The sequence below is a fragment of the Ranitomeya variabilis genome, chromosome 2 (assembly GCF_051348905.1).
Source record: "Ranitomeya variabilis isolate aRanVar5 chromosome 2, aRanVar5.hap1, whole genome shotgun sequence".
Lineage (NCBI taxonomy): Eukaryota > Metazoa > Chordata > Amphibia > Anura > Dendrobatidae > Ranitomeya > Ranitomeya variabilis.
In genome coordinates, this window is record NC_135233.1 from 19,089,751 (window position 1) to 19,111,585 (window position 21,835).

At 46.6% G+C, this 21,835-nt stretch overlaps 1 long non-coding RNA gene across 1 annotated transcript in view; it reads left to right on the forward strand.

Moving 5' to 3' along the window:
* Positions 1-5,426: 5,426 nt before the first annotated feature.
* The window catches only part of LOC143809028 (uncharacterized), a 51,174-nt gene continuing 34,765 nt past the window's right edge, over positions 5,427-21,835 (forward strand). Inside the window, exon 1 of the long non-coding RNA XR_013222032.1 lies at positions 5,427-5,555. This is a non-coding gene — a long non-coding RNA (uncharacterized LOC143809028). The remainder of the gene's footprint in view (positions 5,556-21,835) is intronic.

The following is a 21,835-nucleotide window of genomic DNA, read 5'->3' on the forward strand; positions in this document are numbered from 1 at the left end:
ACAACGCAACAAGTGAGCAAAGGGAATACAGTAAGGAGACAATAGTACCAGAAGGAGTCGTGCTGAAAGATCGAGGCAACATCCTTCTGAGGCGCAAACAGTCGGTGGCCGGAACGCCGAGAAAGTAAGAGACTTTAACCCCTTCCCGACCTTTGACGCCACGTAGGCGTCATGAAAACCCGTGCCAATCCGACCCATGACGCCTATGTGGCGTCATGGAAAGATCGCATCCCTGCAGATCGGGTGAAAGGGTTAACTCCATTTTCACCCGATCTGCAGAGACAGGGGGAGTGGTACTTCAGCCCAGGGGGGGGTGGCTTCACCCCCCCGTGGCTACGATCGCTCTGATTGGCTGTTGAAAGTGAAACAGCCAATCAGAGCGATTTGTAATATTTCACCTATGAAAATGGTGAAATATTACAATCCAGCCATGGCCGATGCTGCAATAGCATCTGCCATGGCTGGAGACCCCGATCTGCCCCCCACCCCACCGATCGCCCACTCAGTCGTCCTTTCTGCCCCGATCTCCTGTCCGCTCCCCTCCTCCCTCCTGTCTGCTCCCCCGGTCCTCTTGTCCGCTCCCCCGGTCCTCCGACCCCCCCCCCCCATGTTCTGATCCCACCCCCCCATACTTACCTAGCTTCGATGTCCCTCCCGGTGTCCGGCCGTCTTCTCCATGGGCGCCGCCATCTTGGAAAATGGAGGGCGCATGCACAGTGCGCCCGCCGAATCTGCCAGCCGGCAGATTCATTACAAGTACATTTTGATCGCTGTGGTAGGTTCTATCGCAGCGATCAAAATAAAAAAATAATAAACACCCCCCCTTTATCACCCCCATAGGTAGGGACAATAATAAAATAAAGAAAATATTTTTTTTTCTTTTTCCACTAGGGTTAGGGTTAGAACTAGGGTTAGAACTAGGGGTAGGGTTAGGGTTAGGGGTAGGGTTAGGGTTACGGGTAGGGTTAGGGTTAGGGGTAGGGTTATGGCATGTGCACACAGTGCGGATTTGGATCAGGATCGGCCACGGATCCGCAGCGGATCCGCAGCGGATCGGCCGCGGATCCGCAGCGGATCGGTCGCGGATCCGCAGCGGATCGGCCGCGGATCCGCAGCGGATCGGCCGCGGATCCGCAGCGGATCGGCCGCGGATCCGCAGCGGATTGGCCGCGGATCCGCAGCGGATCGGCCGCTGCGAATTCGAAGCAGTTTTCCATCAGGTTTACAGTACCATGTACACCTATGGAAAACCAAATCCGCTGTGCCCATGGTGCGGAAAATTCCGTGCAGAAACGCTGCGTTGTATTTTCCGCAGCATGTCAATTCTTTGTGCGGATTCCGCAGCGTTTTACACCTGTTCCTCAATAGGAATCCGCAGGTGAAATCCGCACAAAAAAACACTGGAAATCTGCTGTAAATCCGCAGGTAAAACGCAGTGCCTTTTACCTGCAGATTTTTCAAAAATCGTGCGGAAAAATCTCACACGAATCCGCAACGTGGGCACATAGCCTTAGGGTTAGGGTTGGAATTAGAGTTAGGGTTGGAATTAGGGCTAGGGTTTGAAATAGGGTTAAGATTAGGCTTGTGGTTAGGGTTACGGATAGGGTTAGGGGTGTGTTGGGGTTACAGTTGTGGTTAGGGTTGGGATTAGGGTTACGGTTGGGATTAGGGTTAGGATTAGGGTTAGGGTTGGAATTAGGGTTACGGGTGTGTTGCGGTTAGGGTTGTGGTTAGGGGTGTGTTGGGGTTAGGGTTGTGATTAGGGTTATGGCTACAGTTGGGATTAGGATTAGGGGTGTGTTGGGGTTAGTGTTGAAGTTAGAATTGAGGGGTTTCCACTGTTTAGGCACATCAGGGGTCTCCAAACGCAACATGGCGCCACCATTGATTCCAGCCAATCTTGCGTTCAAAAAGTCAAATGGTGCTCCCACCCTTCCAAGCCCCGACGTGCGCCCAAACAGTGGTTTACCCCCACATTTGGGGTACCAGCGTACTCAGGACAAACTGGGCAACAACTGTTGGAGTCCAATTTCTCCTGTTACCCTTGCAAAAATAAAAAATTACTTGCTAAAACATAATTTTTGAGGAAAGAACAATTATTTTTTATTTTCACGGCTCTGCGTTATAAACTTCTGTGAAGCAATTGGGGGTTGAAAGTGCTCACCACACATCTAGATAAGTTCCTTCGGCGGTCTAGTTTCCAAAATGGGGTCACTTGTGGGGTGTTTCTACTGTTTAGGCACATCAGGGGCTCTGCAAATGCAATGTGACGCCCGCAGACCATTCCATCAAAGTCTGCATTTCAAATGTCACTACTTCCCTTCCGAGCCCTGACGTGTGCCCAAACAGTGGTTTACCCCCACATATGGGGTATCAGCGTACTCACAACAAACTGGGCAACAAATATTGGGGTCCAAATTCTCCTGTTACCCTTGTGAAAATAAAAAATTGCTTGCTAAAACATCTTTTTTGAGGAAAGAAAAATGATTTTTTATTTTCACGGCTCTGCGTTGTAAACTTCTGTGAAGCACTTGGGGGTTGAACGTGCTCACCACACATCTAGATAAGTTCCTTAGGGGGTCTAGTTTCCAAAATGGAGTCACTTGTGGGGAGTTCCTACTGTTTAGGCACATCAGGGCCTCTGCAAACGCAACCTGATGCCCGCAGAGCATTCCATCAAAGTCTGCATTTCAAAACGTCACTACTTCCCTTCCGAACCCCGACGTGTGCCAAAACAGTGGTTTACCCCCACATATGGGGTATCAGCGTACTCAGGAGAAACTGGACAACAACTTTTGGGGTCCAATTTCTCCTGTTACCCTTGGGAAAATAAAAAATTGTGGGCTAAAAAATCATTTTTGAGAAAAGAAAAATTATTTTTTATTTTCATGGCTCTGCGTTATAAACTTCTGTGAAGCACTTGGGGGTTCAAAGTGCTCACCACACATCTAGATTAGTTCCTTGGGAGGTCTAGTTTCCAAAATGGGGTCACTTGTGCGGGAGCTCCAATGTTTAGGCACACAGGGGCTCTCCAAACGCGACATGGTGTCCGCTAACGATTGGAGCTAATTTTCCATTCAAAAAGTCAAATGGCACGCCTCCCCTTCCGAGCCTTGCCGTGCACCCAAACAGTGGTTTACCCCCACATATGAGGTATCGGCATACTCAGGAGAAATTGCCCAACAAATTTTAGGATCCATTTTATCCTGTTGCCCATGTGAAAATGAAAGAATTGAGGCTAAAAGAAATTTTGTGTGAAAAAAAAGTACTTTTTCATTTTTGCGGATCAATTTGTGAAGCACCTGGGGGTTTAAAGTGCTCAGTATGCCTCTAGATGAGTTCCTTGGGGGGTCTAGTTTCCAAAATGGGGTCACTTGTGGAGGAGCTCCAATGTTTAGGCACACAGGGGCTTTCCAAACGCGACATGGTGTCCGCTAACGATGGAGATAATTTTCCATTCAAAAATTCAAATGGCGCTCCTTCCCTTCCGAGCCCTGCCGTGTGCCCAAACAGTGGTTTACCCCCACATGTGAGGTATTGGTGTACTCAGGAGAAATTGCCCAACAAAATTTAGGATCCATTTTATCCTGTTGCCCATGTGAAAATGAAAAAATTGAGGCTAAAATAATTTTTTTGTGAAAAAAAAGTACTTTTTCATTTTTACGGATCAATTTGTGAAGCACCTGGGGGTTTAAAGTGCTCACTATGCTTCTAGATAAGTTCCTTGGGAGGTCTAGTTTCCAAAATGGTGTCACTTGTGGGGGAGCTCCAATGTTTAGGCACACGGGGGCTCTCCAAACGCGACATGGTGTCCGCTAAAGATTGGAGCCAATTTTTCATTCAAAAAGTCAAATGGCGCTCCTTCCCTTCCGAGCCCTGCCGTGCGCCCAAACAGTGGTTTACCCCCACATATGAGGTATCAGCGTACTCAGGACAAATTGGACAACAACGTCCGTGGTCCAGTTTCTCCTTTTACCCTTGGGAAAATAAAAAAATTGTTGCTAAAAGATCATTTTTGTGACTAAAAAGTTATATGTTCATTTTTTACTTCCATGTTGCTTCTGCTGCTGTGAAACACCTGAAGGGTTAATAAACTTCTTGAATGTGGTTTTGAGCACCTTGAGGGGTGCAGTTTTTAGAATGGTGTCACTTTGGGGTATTTTCAGCCATATAGAACCCTCAAAATGACTTCAAATGTGAGATGGTCCCTAAAAAAAATGGTTTTGTAAATTTTGTTGTAAAAATGAGAAATCACTGGTCAAATTTTAACCCTTATAACTTCCTAGCAAAAAAAAAAATTGTTTCCAAAATTGTGCTGATGTAAAGTAGACATGTGGGAAACGTTATTTATTAACTATTGTGTGTCACATAACTCTCTGGTTTAACAGAATAAAAATTCAAAATGTGAAAATTGCGAAATTTTCAAAATTTTCGCCAAATTTCCGTTTTTTTCACAAATAAACTCAAAAATTATCGACCTAAATTTACCACTAACATGAAGCCCAATATGTCACGAAAAAACATTCTCAGAATCGCTAGGATCCGTTGAAGCGTTCCTGAGTTATTACCTCATAAAAGGACACTGGTCAGAATTGCAAAAAACGGCCAGGTCATTAAGGCCAAAATAGGCTGGGTCATGAAGAGGTTAAGCAATACTTCAAACCACGGCAGGACAGCCAATTATAGGTTGGCTGTCTCACTTAAACACCTAAGCAGACAACGGAGGCAGCTGTGGGAGAGGGGCGACACTAGGGTCCCGGAAGAACTCCAGGCCTACCCCGTCATACGGGTGCGTCCCAGCCATATCATCTGGGGGACGGAGAGAATGAACATCAGAGACAGACAGAATAAGTTGTGAGGACTATCCCGGGGTGCTCAGCAGGGAAGGACTACAACACATAGGCGCTAGCAGGTAGACGCTGATTCTCACCTGTCAAGGGGAACTCCTAATGTGCCTTTGGACCGGCCGGTCTCAGTCAGCCCGGTTAACAGTGTTCTGGATTGGCTAACTCGAAGCCTTCAGTAAAGAGGTAAAGAGACTGCAACCTGGTGTCCTCGTTATTGCTGCAACCTGCACCGCACCACCACAACATCATCACCATTCCCTCACACCTATCATTGGGCGCCCCTCGGCAGGGTCACGGCCCGGGTCTAGCCACCGTGACAACCCCAGAACAGAGACTCAGAGGCCCGGTACCGGGTACCCCTCGGCCCTGCGACAGTGGGGGCGCTACATTGTCTTCACTGGGCCATCTTCAGCACCTGGTAAAGACGGCACTTCTGTTTTTTAGCCCAGCCACCAGTGTGGTATTTACTGGGCCATATTCAGTGCTTTCCAGCACTTGGCATATTTGTTGACTAGGCTGTGACATCACAACACACTGCATGCGACATCATAGTGTCATGGCCTAGTCAGTGCAGGAGATGAACAAGATGCTGGATGCCAGTAGAAGCTAAAAATGCAGTGTGCTGGACCACACTGAAGATGGCCCAATGCATTAATTGAACCAAAGAAAATGATAGGACCAGAGCTGCTCAGTGCAAGTGACAACCGGGTGAGTTTTACGTTTATTTCTCACTGTACATCTATTACACTCGAGTTTGAAGAGACCCCAGAACATAATTGTACACATACTGGACATCTGAGTCACATCAAATACATTTGATGCCAATCAAAATTCCTGGCCAGATTCAATTTTTGGTCAGATTTCCTCTTGATTTATTGTGACAATTTCAAGGTCTTACATTGAGATAGCTGAAAGTACAGATGGACATTATGAAGAGGTCCTCTTCTAGATGACAGAGCGGGGGGCTATTTCCAGTGGACGGAGCAGCCAACAGGGAGCCAGACCTGCTGTGATCAAGTGATCAATGAAGCCTATTAATACTGTATATCATCCAGACTTTATTGTAAACCCAAATCTACATTATCGTTTGTTCTACCTTTAAACTTTTCTTCTCGCTTTATGTTGTAATTATGGAATAAAGCGTAGCGGCATTAACCGCTGATCTCCGCAGTAAAATTTACATTAATTATATAATATCTGCAATTACAGTTTAATTGCTTTTAATTATATAAATTGACTGCCGGGATTATTCCACCGCATATGACGTTGGAGACGAGCAAGGATAATACAGGATAGGGAATACCAACTTATACCATATACTATTCTTAAAAAGTAAAATCCTCTTTTTGCGCCGCCTGAGTAAAGAGAGAGAGGGAGAATGGCGCGAGAACAAGAGAGGATTTTCGACAATGTTACATGAGACATGTTCAGGAGCTTTACATCACTTTGACATGCAGTGGCTCTTTGTTAATCTCACTATCTGCTTCAAACACCTGAGCTCTCAAGAGAAAACCCATTCACTTCACCAGAATAGATTTTAAAGGAAGTAAGATCTTTTTTTTTTTTTTCATTTTCGGCTACTGTACCCAAAGCAACCATTCTAATCTACGGCCTCGTCCTTTGTGGGGAAACCAATGAGTCAAAGTGTGACGGATACTTTGTAGACTTGTCAGCTCATCTGCTCATACCTGGAGCCTAGATAAATACTGAATTTGCTGGGCTGCCTCAAACTGCTCAACGTTTCAGAGGAAATTTGCAATTCGGTTTGTCTTTTTTCAACAGACGCGTCTTTCCCCTGGATCCATGTAGAGTTTTATCCTCTCACGGCCTTTGATTCATGCCTGACTGCCATGTCTATCTCCGAAAAAGGCTGCTCCTCTCTATATGCCAAATTTACATAATCCTTTGCTGCTGTAATCTAGCAGAGAATAGTTACATCTGAACTCGGTGTAGGAAGCAGAACTACAAACGTAGCGTTCTCCGGCTTCAATGCCCGTCCTGCCTGACGACTCCTGGCTGGAGCGTTACAGAAAGTCTCCTCCGCTGCCTCAAGGAAAGTATAAGCAACTAGGAGTCCGATGGACGATGGTGACAAAAGACAGGAACAGTCATCCTTAGGGCCATCAAATATCACAAATGTAATAAGGCTCGTCCAATACTTCCAGCTTTTAAATCAAAGCGTTCTAGATCAGCAGTGGTTCTAGATCACTTCCAAGTGGGCAGTGAATTATTGACCGCTGTTCCTCAGGGAATTGAAGGGACATTCCCAACATTAAAGGCTATCTCTTCAGGAGCGGACACAGTCAGGAGAGGTCCCTACGTGGAAGAACAATAGTTGGCCCCTTTGCAGTACAACAGCTCATAATAATGCAGAATTCCTACTGCTTTAGAAGTAGTATTGACCCCCTTACCTTATGGACCTTCAGGTTGCACCAGTAGTAGGTCTGCACCTTTCACCTATCCAAAAGATATTAGATCAGTGAGAGTCTAACCTTTGGGACCACACAGATACTGAGTACAGGGTCCTGAAATGGCCCATGGGAATGCCGCAAAAAGCTGAGTGCTGCACTTGGCTATCTCCAGAAGTCCTACATAGCATGAATGTTATGGCAGCAATATGGCATTTCAGTGCCCTGTTTTTGGAATATATGGGAGTCCCAAAGATCTATCTGCTGGATAGCTGACAACAGTTATCGTTGGCTTTTATCCCAGGTCATATTGCAAGGCTCGTTAAAGGGTCGTTTGTGAATCATCATAGAATCCTAGAATGGTAGAGTTGCAAGGGACTTCCTGGGTCATCGTGTCCAACCTCCTTCTCAATGCAGGAGTCACTAAACCATCCCAGACAGATGTCTGTCCAGCATCTGTTTAAACACTTCTATTGAAAGAGAACTCACCACCTCTCGTGGCCGCCTGTTCCACTCATTGATCACCCTCACTGTCTAAAAGTTTTTTTCTAATATCTAATCCTGTATCTTCTCCTTTTCAGTTTCATCCCATTGCTTCTCGTGTTTCCATGTTCAAATGAGAATAATGATCCCTCTACAATGTTACAGCCCTTGAGATATTTGTAGATGGTTATTAAGTCTTCTCTAAGTCTTCTCTTTTGCAAGCTAAACATTCTCAGATCCTCTAACCATTCTTCATAGGACATTATTTGCAGACCGGTCACCATTTCGGTTGTAGGATCGCTGCTTCCAACAGGTGGCGCTATAGGATTAAAGTCCTCTTCCTCTCTAAAGACCTATGCAAATTGCCTCTGCTGAAAAAAAGAGGACTTAACTCTATAGCGCCACCTATTGGAAGTAGCGATCCTACAAGTCACAATCAACCCTTTAACGAGTCGTGCAATATGACTTAGGATAAAAGCCAAATCAGTATCTCAATTCGCAGACACGGTGTTTTACACAATTTACATATAACAGTTAACGTTGGGACTAAGCCGATAAAGATGACCTTTACAAATTTTGACTTTATAAACTGCACATAGTAGCAGGAAAGGAGCTAAAAACATTTTTTTTCTTGTTTTTTTTCTCCACTCCGTTGTGCAGCTACAGGGCACTGGAATGACTGGCACCCAATATGTTTATTCTCTTATTCAGATGGGAGTGTCATCTATTTATCTATCTATCTATCTATCAGATCACTGGGCGTCTACTTTCAACTCTATGATGCTGTCCAATTGTTAAAAGGCAGCATCGTAGGGAGGGAAAAGTAGATGCCCAAAGAGGTGGCCAAAATGAAATGCCCATAAGGTCCAAACTGTGAGTGAGAGTTACCCGTCCTCGGACCACAGCTGCTCCCCTGATGCTCCTCACACTTCCCACTGCTCCGACTCTGTGATGCTGCTGCCCGTTTCCTCTTCCAGAGCTGTACTAACAGGAAATGTTCTGTGAAAGGTTCTCATTGAACTGCTAGAAATGTAAACACTATCTCCTATACCTCCCAGTGACCTGTAGTTAAGGACTATGGTCACTGGTGTCCAATGGTCAAGTATCCCCCATTTCTGTTGACCTACTGTATGTGTTTGGACGCTTTCTATAACTTAGAAGTAATTCTTTTTTACATTCATTATCTTCGGACAGCTATATACTTGTTTTTATGCAGCCATGGATTTGCCATAAATGGGATCACCAAGGTGAAGGACTTCAGCGTCTCCCTTTCCAGACATTGTCTCTATTTACAATTGCCTGTGTTCCCCATTACTTGTAAGGTAGTGATGCAATTATTTACCGTTTGCTTTGCATTCAGCTTCTTACTGAATCTGAAGTATCTGCTGCCCAGCATGTGAAACATGATCCCTGCAAAGATAAGGATGGAAGAGAAAAGTCAGGGAGATAAAAGGAATATAAAATAGGGATGGGGAGAGGGGATGATTACATGATCAGAGTATGTGACACTACACAAACAGGTGCATGGCCATGAGACTACACGCTTTTCAAAGATTCTAGTTATCTGTGTCCAATGGTTTAATACTCCAAAAGCTGAGGGCTGTGGTTGCTTTGTCCACTGTTTTACGGTCCTAGTCCCTGTTACTCCATGATATAGTATATTCAGTCTTACTAGTGCTGTAGGATCCAAGCATCTGGTGGTCAGTAGTTAGGGACTGTTGTGTTTAGCTTCCAGTGCCCAACGTCTGCAATCTATGATGATGACCAATAGTTAGAGGGGTTGTCCACTGCTCACACTTCTTCTTCCAACACTGGTCAGAGGGAAGTAAGAGCACAGCGGCACAGGTGAAGGTAAGCATATACTGTATATATTTTTTTTATATTAGAGGGGGCACTACTTCATTTAAAAAGGGTTTGTTCAGGTAGTGGACAGCCCCTTTAAGATTTTTTTTGTCTCTGGTGTTCAGTGACTTTAAGGATTTAGTCACTGGTACATTTATTGTCTTTACTGCCCTATTTAGTGGATTTGGCCATAGATAAGATCTTTTCAATGCAGTCTTAAGGTACCGTCACATTAAGCGACGCTGCAGCGATAGCGACAGCGATGCCGATCGCTGCAGCGTCGCTGTTTGATCGCTGGGGAGCTGTCACACAGACCGCTCTCCAGCGACCAACGATGCCGAGGTCCCCGGGTAACCAGGTAACTTCAAAGTGATTTCCCAGGAGGTCTTGGGGTGTCCAATGTTTAGAGTCTCAGTCATTTAGTATCATAATTTCTGGTGATCAGAATTTTATTGTTACCGGCGTGTGAGAACTAGTGTTTTAATGTCCCAAAGCCTTGTTTGCAGTATTTTATTGACCCCAGTGACTATTGCTCAAGGGGCTAGTGAATCAGTGCCTGTGTCTAGTGTTTTAGTATCCTAGTCCCTGTCTTCCAATGAATTTGTTCCCTACAAGTTCAAAGCTTCCATTTTTTTATATAGTGAAATATTCCACAGTGCCTTCCAGTAATGTTATCATCTCGCTGCTGTGGCCGATGGGGCTGAATCACGCCCTATTTAAACTCCTAGCATACCTCTGAGAATTGCAAGATATTGTGTCTGGATTGCCACCTGGACACTTGTGTTTTTCATGTTATGTATCCTAATCTCGTACCCTAACTAAATCTGCCCCTATAATCCACTCTAATAACATTGGCCCATCAGACTAAACTGTCTGATCACCCTGGCTAGACCTAAGACTATATTGTCTCCTCATTCTGTCTTTGATTTTCTCCAGTTATTGATCCAGTTGTGTTAGGCTACTGTTCCCAAGGCTCGCTCATCCAGCCATCAGCCCCTCTGTGGATACAACCCAGAGGGCCCCATTTTAAGTCCACATCCATGTATAGGGGGATAAAGGTTGAAGGCCAAGATTCCAATGGGATCTGGTAGATGGAGTGACTGGAGCCAAGTCTGTCCGAAGAAGCCTTTCTGGGCTGACATCTTACCACGATTTTCTGGTTGTGTACAGACTCAAGAAACAATGTAAGGTGTCTAGTACCAGACTGGAAATTAAGTGCCCTGGGATTGAATGGCTGTAGGACACTGGAGACACCCAACCTAAACTTCTGCCTTTTCTTGTTCGTGAATCTCTGACAGATACATTAACACATATCTCCTGGCTATCTACCCTAGCAGAGTATATATCATGTGGAGCCAATTGTGGACCCCCTAAACCATCCTGAAGCAGATTGACAGATCTTTAAAGAGAGCATTTCCAGTTCTACAGAAATCTTGCATTACATGGTCCTCCATACATTTCTGTGGGTGCCATGCCATACTCATCTATTGCTCTGAACCCCTAGTGGGTCCTCATTTAAATTACATCAAACATGTAATAGACTTCTTGTATTGCACTTGGTTTGGCCCATTTTTACCTGTCACATGAGAGGGTTCTTCAGTTTATGGCTCAGCATTGTTCTCCAGGATACTCGGCTTTGATGAATGGCTAATTGCCACGTACATCACCCATGAATACAAACCTGTCCAGGTGCGGAGTGAGGGGCCCATGTGTTGGCCTTTGATATATTGATCTCCGATGTTGCACGTAGGCAGCTGGCTCATTATCCGCCATCTCCTTGCACTTCTGAGGCTGACACCATGGTAGTTAAAATGTTCTACCGATTACACTTCTTCTTTTTTATCTCCTCTGTCGTACAATTAGCAGAATTTAAGGGATGTCTCGTTCCCCACTTCATTCATAAAACCTCTGTACTAATTACATTGTAGCTGTCGTTCTCGCTATATTAAAGTCTTAAAGACGACACAGATACATCAGAGGGGACTCTGCTGGCAGAGGATTCCAGATCAGACTCAAAATAAAGGCGATACAGCTGTGCCTCCTTGATGAAGGCGTTTTATGAGACGCGCTCAGTATATTCTTCATGCTTCTTGGAATATCTTGTATTTTGTATGCATGGGTGAAGCTGCAATTATCGGGATTGTAATTCTGGCATGTTCCAATATTAGACAGGAATCATTACATGATTTATTAATGACAATATGTAATCACATTGTGATCTGCAAAGTGCAAAAATATGTTATAAACAGCAGGATGTTACTTACACGGTAGAACTCCAACAGGAAGAACTCACAAGTATAATACCCTGCGACAACATGTTACAGTTCATGGAACTGAGTTATTCTGAAAAACAAATGACTTATTGTAACGGGCTGTGTCACGGGTTCCTTCTCCGGTATCACACAATCAACAGAGCAAGAGAATAGTGAACAATCCCGAGACCTTTATTTAGGCAAAACACGAAAGGTCCATATATACGATCCATCACACAAAGGATTAAATATTCCAGAACACGAATGCAGTTCAGTTTACAGAATAAAAATCCAACAATCCAGCACAGAGGATAACAGTCCATATTCCCTTCTTTCTCTCTGACATTCTGTGTTCACCTCATTCCACACAAGACTGATCTCTGTGTCTCACCTCCCTGATATTTTAAGGGTACTGTCACACAGTGGCACTTTGATCGCTACGACGGTACGATCTGTGACGTTCCAGGGATATCCATACGATATCGCTGTGTCTGACACACAGCAGCAATCAGGGACCCCGCTGAGAATCGTACGTCGTAGCAGATCGTTTGGAACTTTCTTTCGTCGCTGGATCTCCCGCTGTCATCGCTGGATCGTTGTGTGTGACAGCGATCCAGCGATGCATTCGCTTGTAACCAGGGTAAACATCGGGTTACTAAGCGCAGGGCCGCGCTTAGTAACCCGATGTTTACCGTGGTTACCAGCGTAAAAGTACAAAAAAAAAAAAACGTACATACTCACATTCCAGTGTCCTTCAGGTCCCTTGCCGTCTGCTTCCCGCTCTGACTGACTGCCGGCCGGAAAGTTAGCAGAGCACAGCGGTGACGTCACCGCTGTGATCTGCTTTCACTTTACGGCGGCACTCAGTCAGAGCGGGAAGCAGACGGCAAGGGACCTGAAGGACACCGGAATGTGAGTATGTACGGTTTGTTTGTTTTTTACTTTTACGCTGGTAACCAGGGTAAACATCGGGTTACTAAGCGCGGCCCTGCACTTAGTAACCCGATGTTTACCCTGGTTACCCGGGGACTTCGGCATTGTTGGTCGCTGGAGAGCGGTCTGTGTGACAGCTCTCCAGCGACCACACAACGACTTTCCAACGATCACGGCCAGGTCGTATCGTTGGAAAGTTGCAGAGTGTGACAGTACCCTAAGTCTCCCTCCTCATTCACAGGCCAGGAGGGGGAAGGTCTCATTGTTTCAATGAGCTAGGTCAACATGTCATTAGCATATTAGCAAACAACATTATTCACTGACCCTGTGGAGAGATAACAATACAGAACTGTGGGGAGAATATCAGATGGCAAATAACAACTCATCCTACAAGATACAGTACAGGTACCGTTACACTAAACGACTTACCAACGATCACGACCAGCGATACGACCTGGCCGTGATCGTTGGTTAGTCGATGTATGGTCGCTGGGGAGCGACCAACGATCAGGGGAAGGACTTCGGCATCGTTGAAACTGTCTTCAACGATGCCGAAGTCCCTCTGCAGCACCCGGGTAACCAGGGTAAACATCGGGTTACTAAGTGCAGGGCCGCGCTTAGTAACCCGATATTTACCCTGGTTACCATTGTAAAAGTAAAAAAAAACACACACTACATACTCACATTCTGATGTCTGTCACGTCCCCCGCCGGCGTCCACAGGGTTAAAACTGCTGTCGGCAGGAGCGTTTGCTAATGCTGCGCTGCTGCCGAGAGCTTCCCTGCACTGGATGTGTCAGTGGCTCGCCGACAGTAACAGTGGTGACGTCACCGCTGTGCTCTGCTTTACGGCCGGCGCTGACACAGTCATTGCAGGAAGCTCTCGGCAGCAGCGCAGCATTAGCAAGCGCTCCTGCCAAAAGCAGTTTTAACCCTGTGGACGCCGGGGGACGTGACAGACATCAGAATGTGAGTATGTAGTGTTTTTTTTTTAACTTTTACAATAGTAACCAGGGTAAATATCGGGTTACTAAGCGCGGCCCTGCGCTTAGTAACCCGATGTTTACCCTGGTTACAAGTGAACACATCGCTGGAACGGCGTTACACACACCGATCCAGCGATGACAGCGGGTGATCAGCGACGAAATAAAGTTCTGGACTTCTAGCTCTGACCAGCGATATCACAGCGGGATCCAGATCGCTGCTGCGTGTCAAACACAACGAGATCGCTATCCAGGACGCTGCAACGTCACGGATCGCTGTCATTCTCGTTGAAAAGTTGCTCAGTGTCAAGGTACCTTAACACCGTGATAATCAGTAAAATAGAAATATACACAAAAATGATACCCACATAGCATATCACACCATCACAGCCTCTCCCCCCTCATAATAAGTGAGCACGCCATTAGGTCTACACAGACCACTGGCCTGCTCACTTTAGTCCACTTTGCTCCACTGTTTATAGTTCTTTGTACAGTGGCGGGGGTGGCAATAATCATGTGCACTTGTCCATAAACTCCCAGGTCCTGGCTTTATGGTCATTAGTATTGAGCATTCCGATACCGCAAGTATCGGGTATCGGCCGATACTTGCGGGTATCGGAATTCCGATACCGAGATCCGATACTTTTGTGGTATCGGGAATCGGTATCGGGATTAATATGAATGTGTAAAAGAAAGAATTAAAATAAAAAATAGGGATATACTCACCTCTCCGACGCAGCCTGGACTTTACCGCCGTAACCGGGAGCCGTTGTACCTAAAAATTCGCGCTTGAAGGGCCTTAGATGACGTCACGGAGCTCTGATTGGTCCGTAGCGGTCGTGTGACCTCTACGGACCAATCACAAAGCAGTGACGTCACCTAAGGTCTTTCAAGCGCTTGAAAGACCTTAGGTGACGTCACTGCTTTGTGATTGGTCGCGTAGCGGTCACGCGACCGCTACGCGACCAATCAGAAGCTGCGGACGTCTTCTAAGGTATTTCAAGCGCTTGAAAGACCTTAGGTGATGTCACGGCTTTGTGATTGGTCGCGTAGCGGTCACGCGACCGCTACGGACCAATCAGAGCGCCATGACCTCATCTAAGGCCCTTCAAGCGCGCATTCTTAGGTACAACGGCTCCCGGTTACGGCGGTAAAGTCCAGGCTGCGTCGGAGGGTGAGTATATCCCTATTTTTTATTTTAATTCTTACTTTTACACATTGATATGGATCCCAGGGCCTGAAGGAGAGTTTCCTCTCCTTCAGACCCTGGGAACCATACAGGATACCGTCCGATACTTGGTGTCCCATTGACTTGTATTGGTATCGGGTATCGGTATCGGTATCGGATTAGATCCGATACTTTGCCGGTATCGGCCGATACTTTCCGATACCGATACTTTCAAGTATCGGACGGTATCGCTCAACACTAATGGTCATACCAGGCTTTTTGACTGGACTGGGCCGTTCGCTGATGTTCATTAGCCAAGGTAGCTATCTGGGCGAGACAGTCTCTGAACTCTAGAACGTAGGGAATGATGGGTGTTATGGTATCTGCGATATCTCCCTCCGATTGTTCTTTCAGAAGAGTGAGAGGCCCACGGACCTTCTGCTCCCACAAAATGACTTTGCAACTCCCCAATGTCATTTCCAAGGAGGATATCTGCAGGAAGTCCTCCCATAACGCCAATCCAACACAGTTTTTCTCCAAAACTGAAATCCAAACGTACCAAAGCTGTATATATTTGCGGACACCCCCCGCCAGGACAATGGGAATTCCCGGGCCCTGGTAAATTGCCTAGGGTCGAACCACATGGGGGTCAGCGATAGTCAGGAATGCCCCTGTGTCTCTAAATCCTGACACTTTGTATCCATCAATTAAGACATCCTGCAGGTGGCAATGCTGTTGCTGTGTATTTCTGATGGACAAAGGCCGGAGTCCGTATACTCCAGGAGGGGTATCTATGGTGCCGTGGTCGGTGGTCCACTCTGGTGGGGGTGGTGGTTCCTCTTCATCAGGCAGGATGGAGTGCACAAGATGCACTGGACGAGGTGGGGCTGCATGGGGCTCCCTCCGAATCCTTGAGGGACAGCCAAACTGCAAATGTCCAGGTTGCCCACACCCATAACATCTCCTCTCTGTGATACCCCAAGGTCGTGGTCGGAACTGTTGGGGCCCAGGATTGTGAGCTGTGATTGTCATCGGCCTGCGACTGGGTGGAGGGGCAGATATAATCGGAGGGGGACAGGGCACAGGCGAAGGCCGTGGTTCATTGTCCAGAAGCCTCCTCCATTGCGGTCGGATAGTAAGGGCTTCATCGGCCAGGGCTGCAGCTCTATCCACGGTGCACGGCGTGCGCTCCCGGACCCATTCCCATACCTCTGCGGGGCACTTGGCAAGAAATTGTTCTATAAGGAACGCCTGTATAACATCTTCCACAGTAAAGGCATTTTCTGCTTCCAGGCATCTCCGACATGCCTGGGACATCTTATGGTCATACATCCTAAACGATCCCCCCGTAGTGCAGGGAGGTCTCGGAACTTGGCCCTATATGAGTCTGGGGTGATAGCATGGTAATCCAGGATAGTCTGCTTTACAATGTTATAATCCCGGTTCCGCTGGGAGTCAATGGTTCGGTAAGCCTCCATCAGTCTACCGTTCAGGAGTCCCACTAACAAACATATCCAGCCAGAGTGGGGCACCTCCATCACAGCACACTGCTGCTCAAAGTCCTTGAAGAACCCCTCCACATCTCCGGAAGCCTCATCAAATGGCTTAAACTCTGTCCGGGTGATCCGTACAGGCTCCCGGATCGTTGGGTTTACATTCCACATTACATTGTACTCCTGAGAGATGCCTGGGCCCAGAACCGCCATCTCTTCTTCGTACTACACCACCCACTGGCTTTTTGTGGTGGGGGACCTCATCTCCAGTGCTCGTCCTTCAGACATATGGGAGTAGGTAGTCTGGCTAGCACCCACCAGTAGATCGATTAAGGCCTCTTTAGTCAGTCCCTGGTAGTTCAGGCCCAGGTTTCTGGCTCTCTCCTGTAAACTGGATACAGTCCAATTTCTGTACTCACTCTGTGTGTGGTTCTCCATTAGGTTACGCTCTGTTGATCCCGCTGCTTACCACCAGTTGTCACGGGGTCCTTCTCCGGTATTCATAAAACCTCTGTACTAATTACATTGTAGCTGTCGTTCTCGCTATATTAAAGTCTTAAAGATGACACAGATACATCAGAGGGGACTCTGCTGGCAGAGGATTCCAGATCAGACTAAAAATAAAGGTGATACAGCTGTGCCTCCTTGATGAAGGTGTTTTATGAGACGCGCTCAGTATATTCTTCATGCTTCTTGGAATATCTTGTATTTTGTATGCATGGGTGAAGCTGCAATTATCGGGATTGTAATTCTGGCATGTTCCAATATTAGACAGGAATCATTACATGATTTACTAATATGAATACCAAACCACCTTGGATAGGAGATCACCAGAAAAAACCAATGAATACGGGAATAATAAAAAATAGGCCTTTATTTATAAGATTGGCAACAGATACGTACAATGATAAAATGTTTTTATATAAAATACATTAAAAGGTATATATACCTTACTAACGAGGTCAGGGAGAAAAAATACTCAATAAAATAGCCCCCAGTGTGCTATATCATTTTGCGCTGTGCACATCATAAAGTGCAGAGGTACCAATAAAAAGTGATAATAATATCAAAAAGACGTGATGCTAAAATTTTGTGCAAAAATAGAAATAGAAATAAATTCACTTTTTTAACGCTGTGCAAAGTAGTGCAATTTAAAGTGCATAATAGCCAAGGAAAAATCCAATGAAATAAGGTGCCCACAAGTGTATGCCTAAATCCAGGCCAAACAATGGGTAACCAATTGCTCATATAAGACAGCACAGCAATATAAAATGAATATAAAATATATTTAGTATATACCTGGGGGAGATCAATACCTGGACCTACGTGCGCCCGACGCGCGTTTCGAATGTTTATCTTCGTCAGGGGGTGAGCAAGAGAATAGTGAACAATTCCAAGACCTTTATTTAGGCAAAACACGAAAGGTCCATATATACGATCCATCACACAAAAGATTAAATATTCCAGAACACGAATGCAGTTCAGTTTACAGAATAAAAGTCCAACAATCCAGCACAGAGGATAACAGTCCATATTCCCTTCTTTCTCTCTGACATTCTGTGTTCACCTCATTCCACACAAGACTGATCTCTGTGTCTCACCTCCCTGATATTTTAAGTCTCCCTCCTCATTCACAGGTCAGGAGGGGGAAGGTCTCATTGCTTCAACAAGCTAGGTCAACATGTCATTAGCACATTAGCAAACAACATTATTCACTGACCCTGTGGAGAGATAACAATACAGAACTGTGGGGAGAATATAAGATGGCAAATAACAACTCATCCTACAAGATACAGTAAAACTGTGATAATCAGTAAAATAGAAATTTACACAAAAATGATACCCACATAGCATATCACACCATCACAGGCTGAGTGGTGGAACCACTGAGCCATGGATCGAGGGGAGCCTGGAGGGGTGTGACTAGGCAAACATATGACTCTTTGCTAGAGCCCCTGATGGTGGGGTGATGGTGGGGTTAGACTTGGCTCCAGATGGACCCTTCAGGTGCTACTCCAGGATGGACTTTGGGCGCACAACAGCTGACCACCAAAGGGATGCAGGCAGGTATTGGTAGTCACAGCTGATATGCAGGCAGGTGCTGGTGGGCATGGCTGATATGCAGGCAGGTGCTGGCTAGCACGGCTGATATGCAGGCTATCTGATTGAGACCCCATAATCAATACAGGGTCAAAGTAAAGGCCCCGTCTCACATAGCGAGATCGCTAGCGAGATCGCTGCTGAGTCACTAGTTTTGTGACGCAACAGCGACCTCCATAGCGATCTCGCTATGTGTGACACGTACCAGCGATCAGGCCCCTGCTGCGAGATCGCTGGTCGTGTCGGAATGGCCTGGACCTTTTTTTGGTCGTTGAGGCCCCGCTGACATCGCTGAATCGGTGTGTGTGACACCGATCCAGCGATGTCTTCACTGGTAACCAGGGTAAACATCGGGTTACTAAGCGCAGGGCCGCGCTTAGTAACCCGATGTTTACCCTGGTTACCAGCGTAAATGTAAAGAAAAACAAACAGTACATACTCGCCTTTCGGTGTCCAGGTCCCTTGCCGTCTGCTTCCTGCTCTCACTGACTGCCGGCCGTACACTGAGAAGTGAGAGCGCAGCGGTGACGTCACCGCTGCGCTCTGCTCTCACTGTACGGCCGGATCTCAGTCAGAGCAGGAAGCAGACGGCAAGGGACCTGGACACCGAAAGGCGAGTATGTACTGTTTGTTTTTTTTGGTAACCAGGGTAAACATCGGGTTACTAAGCGCGGCCCTGCGCTTAGTAACCCGATGTTTACCCTGGTTACCCGGGTGCTGCAGGGGGACTTCGGCATCGTTGAAGACAGTTTCAACGATGCCGAAGTCGTTCCCCTGATCGTTGGTCGCTGGAGAGAGCGGTCTGTGTGACAGCTCCCCAGCGACCACACAGCGACTTACCAACGATCACGGCCAGGTCGTATCGCTGGTCGTGATCGTTGGTAAATCGCTTAGTGAGACGGGGCCTTTAGACGTCTTTTCTCTATACAAAAACAAATCCTGCTCCAGCTGGGGAGAATGACTTAAGGATAAATCCTCTGGCTAGATTCTCTTTGATATACTCGGACATGGCTTGGGTCTCAGCATTGGATAGGGGGTAATAATGGCCTCGTGGAGTAGAAGTGTCAGGAAGGAGGTCTATAGGACAGTCTAATGTTAGCATTTCCGCCTACTTTTTAACAGTGTATGTCCAATAAGCAGGAGGCAAGCAAGGTAAATTAGATTGAGTAGCCGGAGGTCGAGCAGGGCGGATGGCAACTAGACATCTCTCGTGACATGCTTGATCCCAACATAGTACTTCACCAGATCTCCAATCCAAGACAGGCTCGTTTTTTCACAGCTATGGAAGACCTAGGAGCAGAGGATGAGACAAACCTGATAGCACATGAGGAATCTTCTTTAAGTGCAGCATTCCTATCGGAAGTTCCACTGGCTCGGAAACTAAGAGGACGGTCTCGGATAGAGGTCTCTCATCCATGAACGATACCACCAAAAGATTCTCCAGACATTGGATGTGGATCTGATACTGCTCCACAACAGCCTGTGGTATGAAATTTCCTACAGAACCAGAGTCCAGATCGACCAATTTATTGAAATGCATGTTGCCGCAGGAAAGATACTGACATAGTCAAGAGAGGAGAGGAGTATTACTCACCGAGGGTAGCCTCTCCAACAGACCTTAGGCTTTGGAATTTCCCAGTTTTTCAGGACAGGAAAAGATTAAATGATCGGGAATGCCACAATAGAAACACCTCCCCTCGGCAGGACGGCCCTCCTGACCAAGCTTGGACAGCTTCACCCGTGCTATCTGCGTTGATTCAGAGGAGAGTTTCAAAACTGAGGTCGGCAGCATGATCGGCCTTTGAGGCAATGTGCACACTTTGCGGATTTTGCTGCGGATCCGCAGCGGATTTGACCGCTGCGGATCCGCAGCAGTTTCCCATGAGTTTACAGTACAATGTAAATCTATGGGAAACAAAAAACGCTGTGCACATGCTGCGGAAAAAAACATGTGGAAACGCAGCGGATTACATTCCGCAGCATGTCACTTCTTTTCTGCGGATTTTCACCTGCTCCAATAGGAAAGTGCAGATGAAAATCCGCAGAAGAAACCGCAGTAAAAACCGTGATAAATCCGCAGTAAAAACCGCAACGGGTTTTCACTGCGGATTTTGGAATTCCGCTGCGGAAAAATCCGCAGTGGAATCCGCAAAGTGTGCACATAGCCTGAAAGCTAGGAGCTAAGTGCACAGATCTTCCCTGCCTTGGAGTGCTCTTTAAACCTGATGTCGATACGGGTAGCCAAGGACAACAGGTCATCAAACAAGGTGGGAATATCATGGCCAGCCAACTCGTCCTTAATTCTTCCAGAAAGACCCAGAAGGCGGCCACCAGCGCCTCATTATTCAAGGCAAGTTTAGTGGACAGTGTCTGGAAATGGACAGCATACTGACCCACTTCTCAGGTTACCCTGGTGTAACTTGAGAAGGGAAAATGCTGCAGAGGAAACACTGCCAGGCTCATCAAAGACATTGCAGAAGGCTTCTAAGTAGGTATTGAGGTTGGAGACAAGATCTCCTCACTCCCAAAGAGGATAGAGTCATGCCAGAGCTTCGCTGGTGAGATGGGACATGATGAAAGCAACTTTGGTCCAATCTGAAGTGAAACAGTGTGCCAAGAGTTAAAAATGCAGCGTGCATTGGTTGATGAACCCTCAACATAGAGCAGGTTAATTGTCATATCGTGGTAGAGATGACAGACGAGGTCTGGAAACAGGAACATAACAGCCCGGCTGCAGAGATACGGCCGAGGTTGCCACAGCTTGGGGCAGAGCGGATGCAGTTACAGATGTCATTGTGTCCAGGCGGATGGTAACTGTGCACAGATAATAGAAGATCTTGTCCTGCTGGACTTTCTGGAGGGAAACTTCCTGGTACAGGTCAGAGATGGAAGATGATTAAGAGCCAACAGATTCCATGTCATGAACAAACTGAAATGGACTGGGGGGAGGAACTACTGTGCCTTGGAGACCCTGGAGTGACTAACCGAACACCTGACTCTTTGCTAGAGCCCCTGATGGTGTGGGTTAGACTTGGCTCTGGATAGACACCAGCATGGCAGCTGACAAAGGGTCAGGAAGATGTAACAACAGGTGCAGGCAGATTTGGCAGGTACAGGTAGGCACAACTGATATGCAGGCAGGCAGGTAGGTGCTGGCGGGCACGGTTGACGTACAGACAGACAGGTGTTGGCAGACACGGCTGAAATGCAGGCAGGTGCTGGTGGGCAAGGCTGATATGCTGGCAGGTGTTGGTAGGCACAGCTGATATGCAGGCAGGCTAGTGTTGGTGGGCACGGATGGAATGCAGGACAATATGGCAAGTATAG